This window comes from Pyrus communis, chromosome 3 (genome assembly GCF_041283825.1).
Source record: "Pyrus communis isolate YQ-2024b chromosome 3, ASM4128382v1, whole genome shotgun sequence".
In the NCBI taxonomy this organism is placed as follows: Eukaryota; Viridiplantae; Streptophyta; class Magnoliopsida; order Rosales; family Rosaceae; genus Pyrus; species Pyrus communis.
The window spans coordinates 9,451,681-9,474,705 of record NC_142567.1 but is presented as its reverse complement, the minus strand read 5'-3'; the positions used below and the strand labels follow the sequence as shown (position 1 = coordinate 9,474,705).

Here is a 23,025-nt window from a genome sequence, read left to right as displayed (position 1 = left end):
CACATCACACGACACCCCCCCCTCTCTTCTCGCTAGCATCGTTGCAGGCTAGGCCTACCCGTGTTGGCCATCCATCCGAAAAACCCAACCACAAACAAAACCCACCAAGCTAGTGACAGGCCAAACCTGCAAAAGCCCATACAACTAAACCTGCAAAAAAAAAAAAAAAAAAAAAAAAAAACAAGGCAAAATTCTTAGAGCAATGGCATGTCCGTAAATAGAGTGAAATTGGGATAAAAAAACTATTCATTTGTACAGTACACTTCTTTAGACTAAAGTAATTTGCTCATTAAAATAGTGTTTTGGGTTCCGTAACCGAACCTCCTTGCTCGTCTTTTAACTCTAGAATCTTCAGAATATATGTGGGTTTTGGTTCGAATTTGATAAACCTCTCTGTGTTCGTGAGCTGATACAGTTTTTGGGCACTAAGTCGAGCTTTTGTCTGTGAATCTTCACTCAGCAAGGGTGATTGGCGATAGAAATTGGGTTATTCCATTCATTACTGGCTTTATCATATTCATTACCCTCTTTTTCTTAAGAAGGGTTTTGGCTTTGGAAGGAGATGGAGATCGGTGACAATGATTGGAGTTCGTCGCTGTTTGGATGATCCCAGTGTAGCGCTGGTTTTCAACTCTGGTTGCTTCTTCTACTGTGATTCTGTGTTTTCTTGGGTTTGCTTCTTCTACTGTGATTCTGTGTTTTTATTTTTTCTGGGTTCGGCTTCTTCTGTTGTTATTCCACTGTCTATTTGTTTACCAAAATAACAATTTTTCTACATTTTGTTATATTTCATTGCAATATCAAATAAAGTTCGTATTTTAAAATCTCAGTGCAGTTTTTTTGGTTGTACTGTTGGTGGGTATCTCTAATTATGGTCTGAAGGAGGAAGGCAAAGAGAGGACAGACCTGGGTTTGGGACACAAAAGGGATCTTTAGATTTCTGTAAAAATACTTTATGCCTCTTTGCTATTGGTGATGACTGATGAGTGTTCATGAATATTTATGCTTTAATATAGCTGTTTATCTAAAATCCTAAGAAGATTAGGGTAGAGTATGGAGGACAAACGAATAAGGAACATTCCAGCTGTCTCATTATTGATTGTCTGAATCTCTGCGATCTCTGAGATATATTTGGGTTAATTTTAGAGTGATATTCGTCAGGGTTCAAGAAAAACTTTGCTGCACTGCAATATAAGAGTATCTGGGTTAAAGAATTTATTTATTTATTTAAGCACTTAGCTCCTGGATTGCATGAAATCAGTATTTAAAGAATTTTTTTTTGTATGACAGTGCATTAATAGAATTTTTTTTGCCCAAAAAGTTAACTCACAGAGCTTCCTGTGAGTTAGTCTTAAGCTTTTGATTTAATGTTTTTTTTCTAGAATTATTGTCAATTTTTTTTATCTATGCTGCTGTTTTGAATTTTTTTATGATTTTTATGCAATGTTCATCTGCGTAGGCACTCAGATTAGTCATTGGAGTGCATCTTGATCAGACCACCACAAAAGAGAGAACGGAAACCAAAATCAGAGCCATCAAAACAAACAAATGCTGGTCTGTCCTAAAAAAAGGTGGGTTTGTGTACTTTCGAAGAATATATGGAAAAAGAGAATATTGATCATGGTGTAGAATCTGATGGTAATGTGGTTGAAAAAGATACAATGTCGCATGAAAAGATCTCGGAACTCATTGACGAAAATATGCAGCAGTGGGCTGAGTTGATAAGGAGAAACAAGGGGAAGAGTAAAACAATTGAGCGGCTTTTGTCCCAGGTGCATAAGCTAACGGATGAGAACAAAATTTTGAGGATTCATCTGGGAATCCATAAGGATGCTACGGATCATACAATTACAATCCTTAAGAATGCTACTGATCATACAATTACAAGGCAAATCAAGCCTCATTTTTCAAGGTCTAAGTCCATGGGGCCATCTTTCCGTGGAAGGCTCACTGAATGCATTGGAACTTGATCTTAATTAGCTACTTTTCAACTTAATTAGGTAGCGTTATAAGTTTTCAAATGTATCTGTTCATATGTTTTGATAATACATATGAAGATTCCGAGTAAATTATAACATATTTCAGTTTTTAATTTTCTGTGTATAGAAATGGAACTGAATGCTTCATTATTTTGATCTTGCAGCTGAAGCCAAGTCTGGATAAAGAGAAAGATATTATGGCAGGAATCATGGACTTGATTGAAGGTGAGGTTAAGAAAGTGTGCTTTAGCACCAAGATTGGAATCTGGGTGTTCTGAGTTTTGTTTTGTTATGATTTTTTATAATCTAGATGCTGAAATACTTGTAGTTGGAATTAATAAGAATCGATTGAAACATGGATTTTTATTATTAGATTGGTGGCTGACATAGTTAAGAAGTAGTTTAAGATGCAGTGGTTAGGAAATATTCTTTAACTGAACGTATTTGTTTTCATGAGGTAGATAGAATCCTCTGTAATTTAATTAATTAGATTGAAATTTGGGGCCATGTCTGGATTCTTAAACTATGGTGGTCAATGGTGGTGGTTTCATGGTGGCGTAGTTCGCCTTGAAAAATGGCAACGGTGGTTGCCTTGCTGTTTCTGTGCAGCTAGCACAGTATCGAGAGAGAGGTGTGAGGGAAATAGGGAGAGTGGTTGAGAGGGAGTGAGACATGAGGGTGGTGGCAAGGTGGTGCCTTGCCGGAGTGGCTAGTGTGGTGGTCATGGCTGCTCGGACGGGAGATTGATGGTGCACTAGAGAACTTGACTCCTCTCTCGGTCTGGTTTCTGGAGAAGAAAACCAAACTGAGTTGTGCATTAGCGGTGTTTGAAATGAGGGTTTTTAATCTGTGGCATGTTATTGTCTTTATTTAATCTTCTCTGAATAAAATTCTGATGGACAAGTGAAATAAATTGAATGAAAACTTGGAGAAGTTCTGATTTTTAATATCTTCAGTCGGGGATTATTGCGATGCCTTTGACAATTGAAATGTGAATACAATACGTTGTGTTTTAAAAGACTTGCCTCGGGGCCCGCTTAGGCAGCCTCGAAGGCTGGCGGGTGGCTCGCCGCCTTCTTTTTCCAGGAGTGGGCGTAAGGCATTTTTTTCCTTTCGATTTTTTTTTTTTTTTTTTTTTTTTTTTTTTTTTTTTTTTTGTAAAAGTACCCAAACCAAAGCCGTTCCCAACGAAGAAGTTGAGTTGCAGAACCGTACCAGGGAAGACAAATGCGAGGGTTTTCTTTTATTCTGATTTTTTGTTTTTTAATAATTTATTCTCTTTAAAATTTAAATAGTTTTCACTTTGTTGACATTTATTACCTCATTATATTTTTTTCATTCACTTTTAATTTTTATATTATTTTTTAGATAGGTAGATAAGCATCTTTTTATTTCCTTTTGTTTTTATTATTTATAGATGAGCATATTTTTATGGATATTCTCATAACATTCCAACAACAAAAAAAAAAAAAAGATAAAACCTCTTTTTATTTTTGTTATATATTCTTTTCTTAAAAGAGACATCATATTATCTTATTTCTCTTTAGATTCCTTAGAATTGCTCAACTTAGCCTTTCTATTCCTTTAAATTCCCTATATATTTGCTCCACTCAGCCTTTATTTCATTTAAATTCCTTATAATGGCTCCACTTAGCCCTTATTTCACTTTAAATTCCCGATAATTGCTTCACTCAACCTTTATTTACTTTGAATTGTCTATAATTGCAACATTCCCTTTACTTTCCTTGAAATTCCCTATAATTGTGGTCACTCAGCCTTATTTCTCTTGAAGTTCTCTATAATTGCTTACAATAAAATAAATAATTACAACATTTGAAGACTATATGAGATAGTTTCTATGTACAACTAGACTTAGTAATGAAGAAGATGTTATTATCTGATTTAGTTATAATTATATTTGTTTTACAAAGTATTCTATTTTATAAATATAATTATATATATAATATATTTTAAAATTTTAGGTACGGTGAGGCTTCGCCTCATGCCTAGAGGGGACTATCTATGGGACGCCTTTGCCTTTTAATACATTGTGCTTATAACACAAGTCAATATTTTTTAACTGGAGACGTGGCACATAACTGAGGGCATTGACGTTCTAGGATTCATGCAGTCGACCTCACTTAGTGGGAAAAGGCTTTGTTGTTGTTGTTGGAACAAAAGTCCATTATCTAGACTCGAGTGTTGCTAAAATTGTTTTATAAATTCCATTGTAGTTAACAAAAAAAAATAAACTTATGAAATCTCAATTATGATTATTCATGAGTCCCTACTGAGAAATGTATTCGGTATGATGGATGCTTGAGTAGAAAAATGTTGTTTTCTTGAACAAATTTACTGAAAATGTTTTCCAACACCTAGAGGTTCAAAGATGAATACTAGAACTTTAATCTTCAGACTTTCTAATTGTTGTAGTCTCTAATGGTTTAGTTAATCCAATTAGCCTATTGGTAGATCAATTAAAAAGTGTTTTAGCCTATTAATAGTGTTTTGTCTTATATACTTTCTCATTGTTAGATCAGTTGTGATTATGTGTAGTTCATGTTTCTGGGTGTAAAATTGTTCATAAATTCTCACATTGGCACCTAATTTGTCACGCCCCGATCCTGATAAACGTCCAGGAGCGACACGTGACGTCACCAAATATTTGTATCTCTAACATACCCCGTCTTCGGGTAATGGCAAAACACAACTTAAGATCCAACTACGCAATATTTCTTCGTAGACTTTATGGCTTCATCTAACATCATTGTTAGACTACTTACGTACTCTAAATAGGGATCAAGTCATTCGTAGTTCATTATTTCACTACACTCGAATATTCATCACATAAATCGTTATGCTTCAACAATAAACCACAATGCATAACATGCAATATTTTCAAGAACAAACGATCAAGCATAATCATATTCTCTAGTCATATTGATCAACAAGTCTAATCATAACAATAACAATAATATCCAACATAACAATCCCACATGGCGATTAACATTTCCACTTCATCCATCACATAAATCATCACGTTTCCCACATAAAATCATATTTCATAGTGTGTAACATTTTAAAGAATTAACAAAGTACATATTATTATCTAGAACATTGATCAACTAAAATAATCATAACAAAAACACTCATATCCAACGTCATTCCACAATCCTGTCAATTAATCAATTCATGAATCTAAGATGCACGATCTAAACATTTAATTACGTTAATCAAACAATGCGATAACATATCATTTCACGAATTTAACCAAGGAACTCTATATAATTCCCTACTTGGATTATGAATAATAACATGGTAATTCTAATTTGTATTCACAAGATCTATTGTTGGAAATTCCCATTCACTCGAATTTAGGATTCTAAGATAACCGTATGGAAATAAACAAGAGCAAGGATTCCGAACCACTCAACAGAATCCAACAACATCAGATTTCAGATCACTCAATGGAACCAAAATATCAAGCGGTTTCTCGTAATCTATCCAGACTGTCACATGTAAAATCAATGCCTACATTATGGGAATGGTACATTGGCAAATCAGGCACTCATATAAGTTGCGAGGCTCAGGTGAGTGACAATAATACAAGTATGTGATATTCAATAAAAACAAACCAACAATCACAATCTATAAACATCAAGTATAGAATCATACTTTATGGAATCATAATCAAGTCGCTGAAACCTCCGTGGAAGTCACTCAGACATCCAATGGTTTTTCTAATTCAAACCACAAGATTCCCAAAAACCATCGTTCATATATACATTAAAAACTAGGGCTAGAGGAACGCAGTTCGGCTGAAGCCTACCTAAGTAACCAAACATGAAGTGGCCCCCCAAAGTGGATTAACCAAGCAGAGCCACCCCTGAGGAAGTAACCAAGTAGGCAATGACCCCCCCAATGTGAATTAACCAAGCAGAGTCACTCTTACAGCTGTTAGGAAGTGATCACCCAATGCGGATTAACCAAGCATGATCACTCCTAAGCATACATGGCCATAAGGATCGCCCAACGCGGATTAACCAAGCATGATCCATATATAGTATGGTCCCCCAATGCGGATTAACCAAGCAGGACCACTAGTGCCCCCCCCCCCCCCCCCCCCCAAAAAAAAAACGCGGATTAAGCAAGCAAGGTCAAGATAACCAAGTAGGTAGTGACCCCCCAACGCAGATTAACCAAGCAAAGTCACACCTACAGAACTTAGGCAATGATCAACCAATGCGGATTAACCAAGCGTGATCACCCCTAAGTATAAATGGCCATAAGGATCGCCCAACACAGATTAACCAAGCGCGATCCAAAAATAGTATGGTCCCCCAACGCGGATTAACCAAGCAGGACCATCCATGTACCACTGCTACATGTGCAATTAGATTAACACACAAACCACTTACCCTTATCTCATCCATTATGATTTACATTGTAATCACTTGCACTATCAACTTCTCATGACCACTAACTATCTTATCATACAAGCATAAAAGTTCTACATAATACTTCTCATAAGATTCTGGGTTCACATTGTAATAAAAACAATCATACACATCATACTAATCATACTTATCTAACCACATTTCATAAACATTTCCAAGCTACAGTTAAATCACAATTAATAAACATAGATCGATGCTAAAAATAAAAATAACAATTCAATAGAAAGCACATTTAATAAACAAGTATAACTCAACTGGGAACAACACGTCTTCATGATGAGCCAACTAAGCTCTATCAAGCTTCAACAACAAACTAGAGATAAACGACACTCTAGAGTAGAGCATGTTGACTAGAACGTCAACCGTCGATAAGGTAGGTCCATTAAGGTCAACAATCTAAGGTTATACAATCTGGAAGATCCACACATCTGATTTTCGATCCGTAAGTTCTTAAAGGTCCAACAACTGATAACTAGGGTGCTCACAAAATTGTATGACGATCCAACGATCGGATTGTCGTCAATCACACAAACAATTGGTGGTCCAATTTGATCACCACACCAAACAATTGAATTTCAGGAAACCGAGCTAGACATAGGTTCATAGGGTCACTAGAAGGTATTTGGTACTTAGACAACACTCGTGGACGGTCCCATGCACCGCCACACGTGGTGGTAGCCAACGTGGAGGGTTTAGAAAACCTGAATTTTCAACATTAACTAAATGAACTCAAATTTACGTGGTAGCTAGAGCTCAACAAGGGAAACACTTTTCACAACTAGGCCAACGATAAATTCTAATCGGAAACCGTCCAAATTCACCGAAGGAAACCGGATTTCTAGGGTTCTAAACACCCAACTCTAAAATGAACACGAAAGCATGAACCAAGCATACCAACTTGAAGATTATGAAGAGTAGATGAAGTTTCATACCTCACTCGAAGGAAATGGTTGCTGGAATCACCGAAAAAATGATAAAACCACCAGAAAAGTCGTGGCTTTGCGGGCTTCAAACTACAAATATGGAAAAGAAAATGAAAAATCTAACACAACAAAGATGTAGGGCTCGTCAAGAGCTTTCCATGGACACCAAGATCACCCAAAACGGAGCTCGGATAAAGGAGATACAAGCAGGTCAAGCTTGTGGGTTAACAGGTCCAATTCGCCCCTAAAACGGGTTAGCAGCAGCCTTTTTTTTTTTTTTTTTCCTTTTTTTTTTATTCTTTCAGAAACCTTCCCCCCTTTTATTTGATTGGTCCTTCTCCTTCCAGCTGATTGGTCCTCTTATTTTTGCTTAAATCTGATTAGGCTTCTTCCTTGTGGAAGTTTAATTGATTTAAAAACTATAGTTTAGTAAAACAACTTCAAATGTCCGTAACTATCCCGTTATAATTCGGACTCGCAAATGATTTTCGCCTATACGCTCGCGGTTTCAAGATCTATTCAAAAATATTATTTGTGACCTCCAAAGGTCTACGGATTTTAAACAATTAATTTTCAAACTTCAAACTTTGTAACTAGTTTAGTTAAAATCAATGTTCTAAAAAAGAGCCTAGGCGGGCTAGGCGCTGCTCGGCGGCTAGGAGGTTTTTTTTTTTTTTTTTTTTTTTTTTTTTTTTCAATTAAAAAAAAAAAAAAACCTATCTACATTACTATATTTCCTTATTTTCCTCCTATTTTGCATTTTATGTGGTTTTAAATTGTGAACTTATTGTACATGTGTTATCCTACAATACTCCTCACTATGGTTCTATGGCATATATGCTTAATGTGTTTTTAAATTTTGGACTTGTTGGATACTCTTTTTGCATTTTATTATTCTTTTATTATCTTATCCATGTATTTCGTACAAGTTTAATTTTTTGTAAGTGTCAATATGCACTTATTTACAATATATACAAAAAATGTACCTAAATCCGCCTAAGCGCCCACCTAGACCCCGCCTAGCTGCCTAGGCGTTAGGTGCCAGCTCACTGCCCGACTAGCCTAGCGTTTTTAGAACCTTGGTTAAAATCTAAATTCAACAATTTAAAATAAATTCTCGAGAAATAATATAAAATCTCAATAATACAAATACGTAGATTATAATAATGAAATCCAAGAACGGGATTTCACATAATTAGTGAGCCGGCTAGGCACTGCTAGGCAGCTAGGAGGTTTTTTTTTTTTTTTTTTTTTTTTTTTTTTTTTTTTTTTGAAATTAAAAAAAAAACCTATCTACATTACTATATTTCCTTACTTTCCTCCTATTTTGCATTTTTTGTGGTTTTAAATTGTGAACTTATTGTACATGTGTTATCTTACAATACTCTTCACTATGGTTCTGTGGCATATATGCTTAATGTGTTTTTAAATTTTGGACTTGTTAGATACTCTTTTTGCATTTTATTATTCTTTTATTATCTTATCCATGGATTTTGTACAAGTTTAATTTTTTGTAAGTGTCAATATGCACTTATTTACAATATATACAAAAAATGTACCTAAATCCGCCTAGGCGCCCGCCTAGGCCCACCTAACTGCCTAGGCGTTAGGCGCCAGCCCGCCACCCGACTAGCGCCTATCATTTTTAGAACCTTGGTTAAAATCTAAATTCAACAATTTAAAATAAATTCTCGAGAAATAGTATAAAATCTTGATAATACAGATACGTAGATTATAATAATGAAATCCAAGAACGGGATTTAAAATAATTAGTGAGCCAAAAAGAAAATTTTTAACATTTTAAATCGTAATTATCTCCATTTCAGCCAATGCATATTTTTTCCACCTAAAAGTCTTTGATGCATGTGCTTTTTTTTGAAGTATTGAAACATACAATGTTCGAAATTTGTTGAGCACTTGAAACTTTAAAAGTTAAGGCTTTGAATTTTATGATATATGATAAGTGTTTTCTATGTTTGTTGTTGATTAAGCACGTGTGATACAACTCGGCCTCAGACTCTTTGTAAAGACTTACTGTTTGAAATTAAGGGGTTAGACTTTTAATATAAATTTATTGTTTGGAATTAATAGGGCACAGGTTATTCTCATGATATTGGCTGCAAATGCTGCAGTTGGAGTGATTACAGAAACCAACGCAGAAAAGGCTCTTGAGGTAACTTTTACATTTATAGCATTTCAGAATTCTCATAAATACCAGAAAACATCTTGAAAGACTACCATTTCAAGTGGATCTTTTCTTTCATGCGGAAACTAAGTTTCCTTTTTCTTAACTCATTCTACTAAAACTTCAAATTATGTTCAGTTTGTTGATTGACTGTTATCACTTAAGTTGATATAATTATTTTCAATGTACCCTTTTTCTATGCATGAGTGCTTTTCTGTTGCATGTTTAGAAGATGAATGCATGAATCCTTTGGTAACCTTTTTTTTGTTCGGTGATGTAGGTCAGATTAGGACAACGGAAATTAGATTGTATAGCGGAAATGAAAAGACATAAAACTTAAATTGAAACAAAGTTTGGGAACCATCCTTTCCATTTATGCTTCTATGTTATAGGACTGGGGTGTGACGTTATATATGTAAATATGTACATGTTGAGGCATGAAATGAATATTCCATTTTATAAGAATTTATGTCCAATTAACAGGTATTTAGGGTCTAACGGTGTGAAGTCATTTTTACTGGAATTTAAGATTATAAGCTATAACGAGCGATGAGTAAGGTTTTACTGACAAATTCAAGCGTGCACAACTATTTAACTTTAATAGTAACTAGCGAAATTTAGGAGAGTGTATTGGGATTCTGAGATATTTTAAATCTTTTAAAAAATGTAGGGGTATTCAATTAGGATTTTAAGTGATTCTCTTTTTAGAAATTCGGTGTATTCAATTAGGATTTTAAAGAAGTTTATAACATTCTATGTGTATTCAATTAAAAATTGATTTTAATGAATTTAAAAACTTGAGGAATTAGAGGGAATTGTTGAGATTTCGTAGCGTATTTTAAGCATCCACAAATCTCACATCTCCTCATGAGATTTTGAGGGAATTAAATCAAAATTTTATATGAAATCTCTACTAATCTATTAAACTTCATAAAATCCATTAAACTTCTGATAAACATTAAAAACTATAAATTGCATTGTTTGCAGGCTTCAAGCAAAGAAAAAGGGTTCGAGTTGTTAAATTCAGGAAAAAAAAAAAAAAATAGAATATCTGAATTTAAGCTAAAATAGTTAGCTAGAATTGTCAAAAATGGTGGCTAGCTGAATCGGTGGTGGAGTGTACCCTCCAAGTGGCGTGGCGGCATCGGTGGTGGAGACAGCATGCATTGGGCACCCAATGATCCTTGTGCCAATCTAAAGTAGTACGACAATGATATACGATAGTGATGCAATTCTATATTTGTTTTTTAGTAATATCAAACTATCAACTAAACATGTGATGGAGGTTAAGGACTTTGAGGTGCACACAGGAGCTGGCGTTAGTGGAAGAGTTGGCGACAAAATGGTTTTGGCTGGGAAGAAGAGACTCATGCGGGAAAACAATCTCCAGGTTGGTCCTGAGGTTGACAAGTATGTTTTAGAACATGAGAATCTGGCTCGAACGTGTGTGGTGGTTGCCATTGATGGAAAGATTGCTGGGTCATTTGATGTAACTGATTCAGTGAAGCCATAGGAAACACGACAAGAATGTCAGGTCTACTCTGAATGTTAGTTTCATTTCAATATGTATAATTAAACATTGTTGAAAATGTTGGCTTGATGTGAATTAATGTCGTATTAGTGTTTGCAGGTTTTGGGAAATGTTATACTTCTATAGAAGGTTCTGCCAAATTTCGGTAGAATTTTAAGTATGTTTTTTACATTAAATTTTTTTTTTTCTAGCTAAGACAAACAACAAGGGGCCATGCCGACAGTTGAAGACGACGAAGGTGACATGCGTGGTCAACGATTGGATTAAGGTTGCATATGATGAGTGACATCGTGCAATGGCTACGCCGTGGCTTGGCCAATGACATTGGTGCCGATGTTCAAAACCATTGCCCTATGCAGTGACAATCTTGGAGAGCAGTGTCAAATGAGATGAAGAAGGTGGTGCGGCATGAGTTGTCAGTTAGTATAGAAATTCTCAACTTTTATTCATTTTTTTCAATAAAGTATACAAATATTAATTAAAATTTATATATTGTTTTAACATTTTCATATTTATAGACAACTTATTTTAACATTTTCACAACCAAGCACAAACAGTGGAAGAGCAACCTTCACACACATTATGAGCTATATGATGATCCGGAGACCATTGGAAGAGGATTTCCCTAAAGAGTTGGTGGAGCACCCAAAGGATTGGGATTGCTGTTGCAAGTATTTTCAGGAGCCGAAGTATTTGGTAAGTATATTAATAATATTTTAATAATAATTTATTAATTTGTTAGTTATTTTGTTATATTCTTTTTAATATTTTCTTTCAAATAGACACACTAATACGTACATTTTGTGTTTAATAAAAGAGAGCTAAGGCAAACGACATCAACTGCCCGAAAAAGAAACTTTTCCACTGGTTCGGTTTGAGGCCATTTTCTTATAGGTTGGAGCAGTGACGTAACGTAAAGGTATATTAATTTTAAATTCTAATAAACATTAATTTCAATTAAGATTACTAACATTTTTCTTAACTTGTTTTTGTTTCACAAGGGTTCTAAGTTCTGGGAGATTGACATGTTCAAGGACATTTATATTCGACTAGGCAATGAGACCAATGAGTAGCTTCATATAAGTTCATATAATTGTTATTATTCTTAAATATTTATAAATAGTATAAATATAAATTAAATATGAATATGTTTTTTCTTATTATTACAAGCTACTATGGTGGAGAAGAGTAAGCCTGTTATCCAAGAGGTGGCATCATAGCTTCCCTCGCAGACCCTGATCGAAGACGTCACTCTGACTAAGGATGCGGGTCTTGAGATCCTGACTGAGACCCTGGATCAAACCCTCGATCTTTGGCTTGGTAAGGTTTACTTAGGGATGAGGAATGCGCAACATCATGACATTGCTGCCTCCTCTTCCAGACAGAGCATAGGGTAGGTCACCACGTTGATGCTGGAAGTTGCAAACCTAAAACAGACGCTTGAGGCCTAGTGCGATAAGATGGGCCACGTCTTACATGCTCTCCAGTTGTCCAGCTTTTGATTCCCGATGCCACCAGCTGCTCCTCAGTAACCTTAGGGTTCCCAGCCTCTCCACCTAGTAGATACGCAACAGTCTGACCCAACAAACCTTGACGACCTTCTTTTGTAGTTTTTTTTTTATTCGAATATTATAAAAAAAAAATTTCAGCTGGTACGTACATTTTTGTCACATCCCAGCCCGGGACGGATCACTTCCCCGGCCCGTTCCACCACCGTAGCACGATGTTGTCCGCTTTGGGCTTACCATTCCCTCACGGTTTTGTTTTTGGGAACTCACGAGCAACTTTCCAGTGGGTCGTGTACGCGGAAGCATGCCCTGATTTCGGTCGGGGTGTGTCATTTTCATATATATATATATATATATATATATATATATATATTACAAATAAATACTTTTTTATTTATTAATTATGTTTATAAATTAATTAAAATAATTACAAAAAATTAATTAAAATATGTAATTTTATAAAAAAAAATTATAAATAAAGAGAAAAAAAAATTAAAAATACATTTTCACGACAAAAGATCTTTATCGCATAAGATTAAAAGCAAGGAAGGCTTGCCGCGCAACATCTTGAACCACGAAAATTTCATAATTCAAAATATTAAAATTATTCGAAAACCAAATATTATAAGATAAATTTCGTTGCATCCTTGTTTACTCTGTGAAACCATTTGTCGCGCAGAGGTTTACCTAACAACTACTTGTCATCGCCATAACCTCAACGTGACGACAAGTTGTCATACCCTTTACTTTGTTGCGATGATATACTTCGTTCCCCTATCCTTGAAGCGACGAACAGATTAGCCTTCATGAAAAGAACATGAGTTTCTTCACGACCTTTGCACGACGATGTATGTGCGCCATAAGTTCATTCTGTGGTTTAATTTTTTACGCTCTTTATCGGGTGGTTTCTTTTATCTGCAGAACATGTTTACTATTTTAAGAGAGGTGTTAGTATTCCTCTTTTAGATTTACTTTCAGAGTCTGCGCATGCGAATCGTGGTGGGCATATAACCCATATAGAAGAAGAAGAAAAAAGAAGAAGAAAGCGATCATGATCTTGTTATAAATGACTTTCGCAAATTAGACGAAATATTAAAAGAAAATTTAGATCTAGACCAAGAAGACTTCTCATACGATGAGATGGTAGATGAAAACGAAGAGAAAATTTTTACAAGTAAAAGTAAGTTTAAAAGGACTAAGTCTGAACTAGAAAATTTAATTAGAATTGCAGAAGAAACACAAATTTTGGGAGAAAATCCGATTAAATATTGGGAAAGAAATCAAGAAGTGGCAAAGTTGGACATTATAAATCCAGAATTAAGAATAATAACAAGCATAGACTATGATAGTAAAGATAAAGAAGAATTTCAGAAGCAAATAGAAGAACTCTATAAATTAGGAGTCATAAGGAAAAGTAGTAGTCCTCATCAATCAGCAGCCTTTATGGTTAGAAATAGGGTAAAGATATTAAGAGGAAAAGCGCAAATGGTGATAAACTACCAGAGATTGAATGACAACACTTGGCCAGATGGTTACAATTTACCACTCAAGAGGTACTAAAAATCATTTTGATTTCAGTTTTTATTTTTCTCAATTTTTAATAAAAAAAATTGTAATTCTTTGTTAACTACTTTCTTGTGTTTTCAAAATTTAGTTTTTAGTTCTATTTTGAAAACTAAAAGTAGTTGCAAAACAAGTTTTCAAAAAAAAAAAAAATGAAAGCCCAAAAAATAAAATTAAAAACGAAATGGTTATCAAACGGCCCATTAATTTTCACGAAAATAAGAAATTTTAATACAGTTTTTTAAGTGCATTTAATTCTATGCTGTTTTGATAGAGTGTGAACTAAAGACTACAATTTCACATTTGCGCATCTTCAGCTGTGTGCAGAAAATGGATAAAACTCGTCGGCTAGCAGCACAAATTATTAAGAAAGTATCAGTATAGGGTTTCTTGTAAGGTATCATTAGCCTACATTAGTGGAGTAATTAGTGCTGATAGTTGGTGGAACAATAAGTATTGATAATACAGCAACCAATTAGTGGAGTTTAGTGTAACTTCAGTGGAATAATTAAGGTCTGAATCGTCCTCCCTTCAACGTAGAAGACGGGCAAGTCCAAGTCGTGCAAAAGACTTGGTAACACCAACTACTTTCACTTCAAGTTTTTCCATCGAATTAAAGCCGAAGTATTTGGTAAGTATATTAATAATATTTTAATTATATTTTATTTATTGTGGTCTATTTTATCAAGGAGAGTGAGGGGCGGCGGCAAGGAGAATAGAGAAAGAGATGTGTTTGTAGAATTGTAGGGGAATGTGTGTGTTGTTATCCCTCCTACATTGTGCCTTTATTTATAGTAGTAAAGGGAGAGAAATATTTCTTCATCCCCAAGGAATACAAGATACAATAGGAAAAGATAACTATAATCAAATCAAATCTAGGATTTACACAGTCACACTTAAACTAGGAATGTTTACAGCATTATTAATTTTTTTAGATAGTTTTTTTATTTTTTATGTTTTTTAATATTTTCTTTCAAATAGGCGCACTAATACATACCTTTTGTGTTTAATAAAAGAGAGCTATGGCAAACAAGATCAACCGGTTGAAAAAAAAAAATTTCTCCACATGTCCGATTCGAGACCCTTCTCCTATAGGTTGGAGTAGCGACGTAAAACTATATTAATTTTGAATTCTAAGTAATATTAATTTCAATTCAGATTACTAACTTTTTTCTTATTTCGTCGTGCAAAGTGTTTTATGTAGTAGTGGAACAAAAAAAAAAAATGTAAAGGATTACACCGTGTCATAAGACGTGGTTCTACGCGTTAGCTCATCAGATCACATCCATCCAAGCAGATATACCTTCTGATAAATATACATTGATGAACAAATCTGATTGGAACGTTCTTAAAGTGGCTTTCCCAAATGATTTTTTGATATCCTGTCCTCAAAATTATTATTTTATTTTATTCTTGACGTATTTTGAAGATTTGATTGGAACTAGTTCTTTATTTCTCCAAATTTGAGAAAAACGAAGTGAGGGGTACTTTAGTCATTTCTAATTTTCTCGACCTTTTCGGTCAACTCTGGAATTGGTTAGGTATAGTTCGATCCCATGAGCATGTAGGTGTAAACGGATCTTATTTCCGAATTAGAACGGAGAAGTTAAAGTCGTTTGAAGTTGGTAGCATTTTGGTAATTTTACCAAAATGCTATAAATGGGAGTGAAACCTCCAGAAAAGAGAGAGTTCTCTGAAAATGGAAGGGGGTTAGCTGTTACTAACCCGTTTTAGGGGAGATTTGGTCGCATTTGCATTTGCATTTGAATCAAAATGTATGTCATCATTAAATATCAATCTCGAAATTTATGGTGTTGTGTTATAAATAGGTCAAAGTTAGAGAGATAACCTTTTAGTGAATGGAGTAAAGCAGGTGTAAAATGTCACACTGAAACTATAGCACAAGAGGATAACAAATAAAAGACGGAGGAATAGATGATGTTATTGATCTTTTCTCTCGTTCTCTTCTTCTATATAGATTGATAGCAGTCGGAGTGCTCTATTTATAGAGCAACTCCGTATTATTACATTTTGAATATTTACACCACACCTTTGACAAATGATCTCCACATATCAATATTCTGCCAAGGTTTTCAATGTTGTGACAAGGTTTTCAATACTGTGGCAAAGTTTTCAATATTGTGGCATTCATTACCCACTAGTATTTTCAACACTCCCCCTTGAATGCTCACATATCAACATCAGTTGCCTCGTTAAAACCTTGCTTGGAAAAACCCAGTGGGAAGAAACCATAGTGAGGGAAAAAGAGTACAACTTTTCCTGGATTGTTGATATAGTGTTAAATATGCTTATGTTGCCTCGTTAAGACCTTGATAGGAAAAACCCGATGGAAAAAATCCTAATCGAAGGAAAAAGAGTACAACATGCATGTATCATGGGTGCCCCCTTTGATATGTATCTCCCCCTGATTCCGCATTCTCTAAATTTAGCTGTTTGGTAAGTCGACGTAATCCGATGCTTTGCATTAACCCTTGAAACGTGCATTTTGGTAGAGATTTGGTGAACAAATCTGCCAAATTTTCATTAGAACGGATTTGTCTAACTTCAATAACTTTAGCCTTCTGAAGCTCGTGTGCACTGAAAAACTTTGGAGATATGTGTTTAGTCATATCGCCCTTGGTGAATCCTTCCTTCATTTGGGCAACACATGCTGCATAATCTTCATGGATGACAGTTGGATTGTCTGTCTTCGAAGTTAGACCACATGAATTCCGGATATGATGGATCATTGATCTTAACCAAGAACATTCACAACTTGCTTCGTGTAAAGCAAGTATTTCTGAATGATTTGAAGATGTAGCAACTAATGTTTGCTTGGTTGAGCGCCATGAGATTGCTGTATCTCCATTTTTAAACACATATCCAGTTTGTGAGCGGGCTTTATGCGGATTAGAGAGAAAACCAGCATCTGCATATCCAACAAGGACCTGGTCATTTATGGAGTTCTTTGAGTAGAAGAAACCCATGTCTATTGTCCCACGAAGGTATCGCAATACATCTTTGATACCCTTCCAATGGCGAATTGTTGGAGCAGAGCTATACCTTGCTAACAAGATAACTGCAAAAGCTATATCTGGTCTAGTACATTTTGCTAAATACAACAAAGCACCTACTACACTCAGATATGGTACTTCTGGACCAAGGACTAGTTCATCATCTTCTTTTGGATGAAATGGATCTTTCTTAATGTCCAAAGAACGAACGACCATTGGTGTGCTGAGTGGATAAGCCTTGTCCATACCAAATCGCTTCAAAATTTTTCAATGTAAGCTGATTGGTGGACCAAAATTCCACTAGCATAATGCTCGATATGCAGGCCGAGACAAAATTTTGTTTTTCCAAGGTATTTCATTTCAAATTCGCTTTTCAGATATTCAGCAGTTTTATTGAGCTCTTAAGGAGTTCCAACTAGGTTCATATCATCAACATATACTGCTACTATAGCGAATCCAGAATTGGATTTCTTAATGAACACACAAGGGCAAATGACATTGTTGATATACCTTTCTTTGATCAAATACTCACTGAGACGATTATACCACATTCGTCCAGATTGTTTTAACCCATACAATGATCGCCTTAATTTGATCGAGAGCATACCTCGTGGTTTGTTACTTGTTTCAGGCAACTTAAGTGCTCTTGGGACTTTCATATATATGCCATTATCTAATTCTCCATATAGATACGCAGTGATGACATCCATAAGTTGCATGTTAAGTTTTTCTGAAACCACTAAACTTATTAAGTAACGGAACGTAATTGCGTCCATTACAGAAGAGTATGTCTCCTCATAATCAATTCCAGGTCTTTGAGAAAAGCCTTGTGCAATGAGTTGTGCTTTATATCTTGCAATCTTGTTTTTCTCATTGCGTTTCCTTGTGAATACCCATTTGTAACCCACGGGGTTTACACCAGGTGGGGTTTGGACTACTGGTCCAAAAACATTCCGCCTTTCCAAGGAATTTAATTCTGCCTGGATTGCATTTTTCCACTTAGGCCAATCCTGTCTCTGTTTGCATTCATCAATAGAGCGGGGCTCAATATCATCCCTTAAGATGATTTCAGTGGCTACTACGGATACGAACATATCATCGATGATTATTTCATTTCGATCCCACAATTCATTCGTACATGCATAATTTATGGAGATTTCTTTGCTTTCATGTACTTCTGTCTCTTCAGGGACATGTGTCTCATCAAGCACATTTTCTTTTTCTGGAAGTCCAGAATCATGAATTATGGATTTATCATTCATTTTTTCTTCCTGAATGATTTCATTTGGATTCAGTTGTGCCCTCGACTTTCTCTTTCGAGGGGCTGAATCTTTTGAACTTGGAGGTCTACCACGCTTCAGGCGTGCACCAGATGAATCATTTGCTGCCACTTTATTTTCTCCAACAGGGACATCAATTCTTGCAGGTGCATTTGCAGCTGGTATATGTGATTTTGTCACTCTTATAGCATCATTAAATGCATCTGGCATTTGATTAGCAATACTTTGAAGATGAACGATCTTTTTCACTTCATTTTCACATTAAATGCTTCGAGGATCAAAATGAGACAAGGTGGGAACAACCCATGTCAGCTCTTTCCATTCTTCTACAACGGTCTTTTCTCCCCCTAACGACGGGAAGACTATCTCATCAAAGTGACAATCAGCAAAACGAGCTGTAAACATATCACTTGTCAAGGGTTCCAAATATCTAATGATAGATGGTGAATCAAAACCCACGTAAATTCCCAGTCTACGCTGAGGTCCCATTTTAGTGCGTTGCGGTGGTGCAATAGGCATATAAATAGCACAACCAAAAACTCGTAAATGTGAAATGTTTGGCTGATGTCCAAACACGAGTTGTATTGAGGAGTATTGATGGTTGGCTATAGGTCTCAATCAAACCAATGATGCAGCATGTAAGATGGCATGTTCCCATGCAGAGACTGGCAATTTGGTTTTCATAAGCAGAGTGCGAGCTATTAACTAAAGCCGCTTTGATCAATGCTTCTGCTAAACCATTTTGAGTATGGACATGAGGAACAGGGTGTTCAACATCAATGCCCAATGTTATGCAATAATCATCAAAGGTTTGAGACGTAAATTCACCAGCGTTATCAAGTCGGATTGACTTAATGGGATAATCTGGGAACTGTGCTCGTAATTTAGTTATCTGAGCAAGAAGTCTCGCAAAAGCTACATTCCGAGTAGACAAGAGACAAACATGTGACCATCTGGTAGATGCATCAACCAAAACCATAAAATATCGAAATGGTCCACAGGATGGTTGAATAGGCCCACAAATGTCCCCTTGAATTCTTTGCAGAAATGATGGGGATTCAGCATCAACCTTTAGTTGTGATGGTCTAATTACCAACTTCCCTTGAGAACAAGCTTTGCAAGGGTTATCATTTGAGATAGCAATGTGTCTGCTCACTAATGGATGTCCATTAGAGTTGGTAATGATCCTACGCATCATGGTAGATCCTGGATGGCCCAGACGGTCATGCCAAAGCATGTAAACCTTTGAATCAATGAACTTCTGGTTCATGATAGTATGTGATTCAATTGTCCTTATGTATGTATAATACAATCCACTCGACAAACCACGTAACTTCTCCAATATACGCTTCTGGGTATCATTGGAGGTAATGCATAGATACTCCACATTTTCTGCACTTTTCGTTTCAATGTGGTATCCATTTAAACGTATGTCTTTGAAACTCAACAAATTTCGAGTAGATCGAATAGCATACAATGCATTCTGTATGGACAATATTGTTCCATTTGGTAACATAATCTGGGCTTTCCCTGAGCCTTCAATTACATGTAAAGGTCCTGATATTGTTGTTACCCCTACTCTTGTAAGTATTAAGCTTGAGAAATACTTTCGATCACGAAGTATTGTATGCATTGTTGCGCAGTCTGCAAGACAAATATTTCTGCCATTTCTCATGTTCTGATAATGACCATAGTTTTTATCCATGCTCTCTGAGTAAGAGAATCAGAGTTAAAAGCAAGTTATAACAAGAAATTTACATGCCACTTTTATTGAATCTGAAATGCTTTTAAACTACAAGTTCAGCATAATAAAAGTACATCAATGATTCAATTGGACCGGTATACTTCATTTCCCCTTTCCACAATAAAGTCTAGAACATCTAAGTGGGTTGTGTTCAACTGCCTTGATAAGTCAAACACTGGATCAGGTATATCCATTGGTCTAGCCTGGTCGAGAAAATTGGTCTCGACACCCTTCTCCTTGAGGGAGGCTTGATACAGATCCACTAGATGTTTTGGGGCACGACAAGTACGCGCCCAATGCCCATTGCCACCATACCTATGGAAGGCTCCTTCAGAGTTCCTAGGAGCATTGTTCATATGAGCTTTCCTTTGTGGCGATTCACATTTTTGAAGCTCGGGCCTGAATTATGTCTTGGAACTTGGTTGTGAAACTAAACTCCATGGTTCTTGCCTTTCCTGTTCCACCGACCTCACTTGTGGCCACGTCCTCGTTTATGATTATCACCACCAGAGGATGTGGTGTTCACTTCAAGAGAAGCAGCATTCACTTCTGGGAATGATGCAGATCCAGTAGGTCGGGAATGATGGTTTTTCATCAGGAGCTCATTATTCTATTCAGCTACTACAAGCACAGATATCAACTGGTTGTACTCAGTGTAGCCTCGCGCTCTATATTGCTGCTGCAGGAGCACGTTAGAGGCATGAAATGTGCTGAAAGTCTTTTCCAGCATATGTTCCTCAGTAATAGTATCCCCACAGAGCTTCATCTGAGAGGTAATTCTAAACAACGCAGAATTGTACTCTGCCACTGACTTGAAGTTCTGGATCCTCAGATGAGTCCACTCATAGCTGGCCCTTGGAAGAATCACCGTTGTCTGGTGATTGTATATGTTTCTCAAGGCATTCTAGAGAGCTAACGGATCTTCAACTGTTAAGTACTCGCTCTTTAGTGCCTCATCAAGATGGCGACGAATGAAAATCATGGCCTTTGCCCGATCTTGAGAGGATGAGCTGCTCTCTTCCCTGATGGTATCTCCAAGATTCCCTGCTTCCAGATAGATCTTGGTATCCAGTACCCAGGTAAGGTAATTATTCCCAGTAATATCCAGGGTAGCAAATTCAAGCTTCACCAAGTCGCCATTTTCTTTTCCGAAAGAAAATGAGATGTGTAAGAACTTGCAATAATATGTATTCCTGGAGGAATATAATGTTAGAACTTCTGGTTTTTACAAATTTTTCACTTTGATCTTCAGGCCAAAATGATAAGCACTCGAAACTTCTGGCTCGAGATTTTCAGGGTGAATGAGGAAGGCGATTGTACCGCACCATTCTCATTGAAATAATGTAACATAGAATGGGCGATTATTCCACACCACTCAAGTAGTGATAGGAGCATATTTATGCTACTTAGCTATGTTGTTTCCTTACATTTAGTTAGTTAACTACTACTTATTATAGTCTTTTAAGCTATTTTCGTATGTTTTTAGATCCTAATGGCAAAAGGAGCAAGAAAGTGCATTTTGGAGCTATTTGGAGCAGTTTTGGGCATGGATTGGATAGCTTAACTATGGAACAAAGTGGATGGGCAAAATTGAAGTCAAGAGAGGCTAGGAAAGGTTACAAATTTGGAGAAAGAAGTTCAAAAACAAAGAGGATAAGGAAAGAGCAAGAAATAAGGAACCTTATCCAACCTTATCTTTTCCTATCCTAACCAACCTTATCCTTTCCTAAATCTAACATTATCCTATCTTATCCTATCCAAATCAGGTTGTGCCTTAAATCTAGCTATTTTGAAGGGATTAGATATACATTTAAACACACAACTTAGATTCTAAAAGCCTAATCCTTGTGCATGCCGCATATAGGCCATTCCTTGCAGGTTTAGGAGTTGTAATCTCTTTCCTACACCTATGCCGTGAGTCCTTATCCATTTAGGTCCAAAAATCTGCCCTTTATCCCTTCTAGAAGTCTAATTTCTACCACAAAATACCTAGTTTCTAGAAGCCCTTAATTTCTGGCGAAAATTCCCTATCCCTTTCCCTTTTGGTTTCTACAAAGACTTAACCCTTTTCCTATTGGATTGTGCAATCCTTTTCCTTCAGAAACTGTGCATAAATTAGCCTATAAATACAACCCTATGCCGCACCATTCAACCCATCCATTCACTCATTCATTCATTCACACATTCAGCCATCAAACACCATAATTCACACCACATCACCCTAGTGCCGCAAGCAAGGAAGGAAGGAGAAGAAGGCTTGTGCAATCTGCCATTGGAGTGTGGAGTGTTTCAAGGTTTATTCTATCCTTAGTTTTAGTTCAATGTTTATATTAATTTGGTTTTCAATTATGATGAACATGTGGAACTAATTTCTTTTTAGTTAGAGGTGAATTCAAAGCTATATGTTTTATATGAATTGATTACGTCCAGTTATTGTTTCTTAAGGCATGAATGTGATTTGCTTATCTAAGTTATTAAAACTTGTTTATGTATGTGGGTTGGGGGTCGACACTTAATTTGCATGCATGAATTTAATGTTAGAGTATAAGGGGGTTTCACGTAATAGTTATTCACTTATATTCACAGTAGTGGAGGTTGCTAGTCACAATCGTGTTAAGTAAATCCTTGGTATGAGTCTTATGCGTTTCATAGTGATGAATGCCTTGTCAATGCTTATGATTTTCATAGAACGTAATGACTTTTGACATGTATCTCTATCATGCGTTTCATATAGGGAACTTGAGAAAGATAATTTGGTTTAGATGCGTATTCCATCTAATTCAATGAAATAAGGAAAATCTGATGGTTAGTTGTGCGATGCAACTAACTTGGGACGTTGTC

General features: G+C 36.0%; 1 long non-coding RNA gene across 2 annotated transcripts; it reads left to right on the top strand.

Annotated features, from left to right (window-relative positions):
* Nucleotides 1-320: 320 nt before the first annotated feature.
* Nucleotides 321-2,379, top strand: LOC148697903 (uncharacterized). Of its 2 annotated transcripts, none has more exons than XR_015960652.1 (3): nt 321-636; nt 1,460-2,000; nt 2,144-2,379. It is a non-coding gene; the product is annotated as an uncharacterized LOC148697903 (long non-coding RNA). The 2 variants fall into 2 exon arrangements; XR_015960653.1 differs by having other exon boundaries at nt 321-671.
* Nucleotides 2,380-23,025: the final 20,646 nt, after the last annotated feature.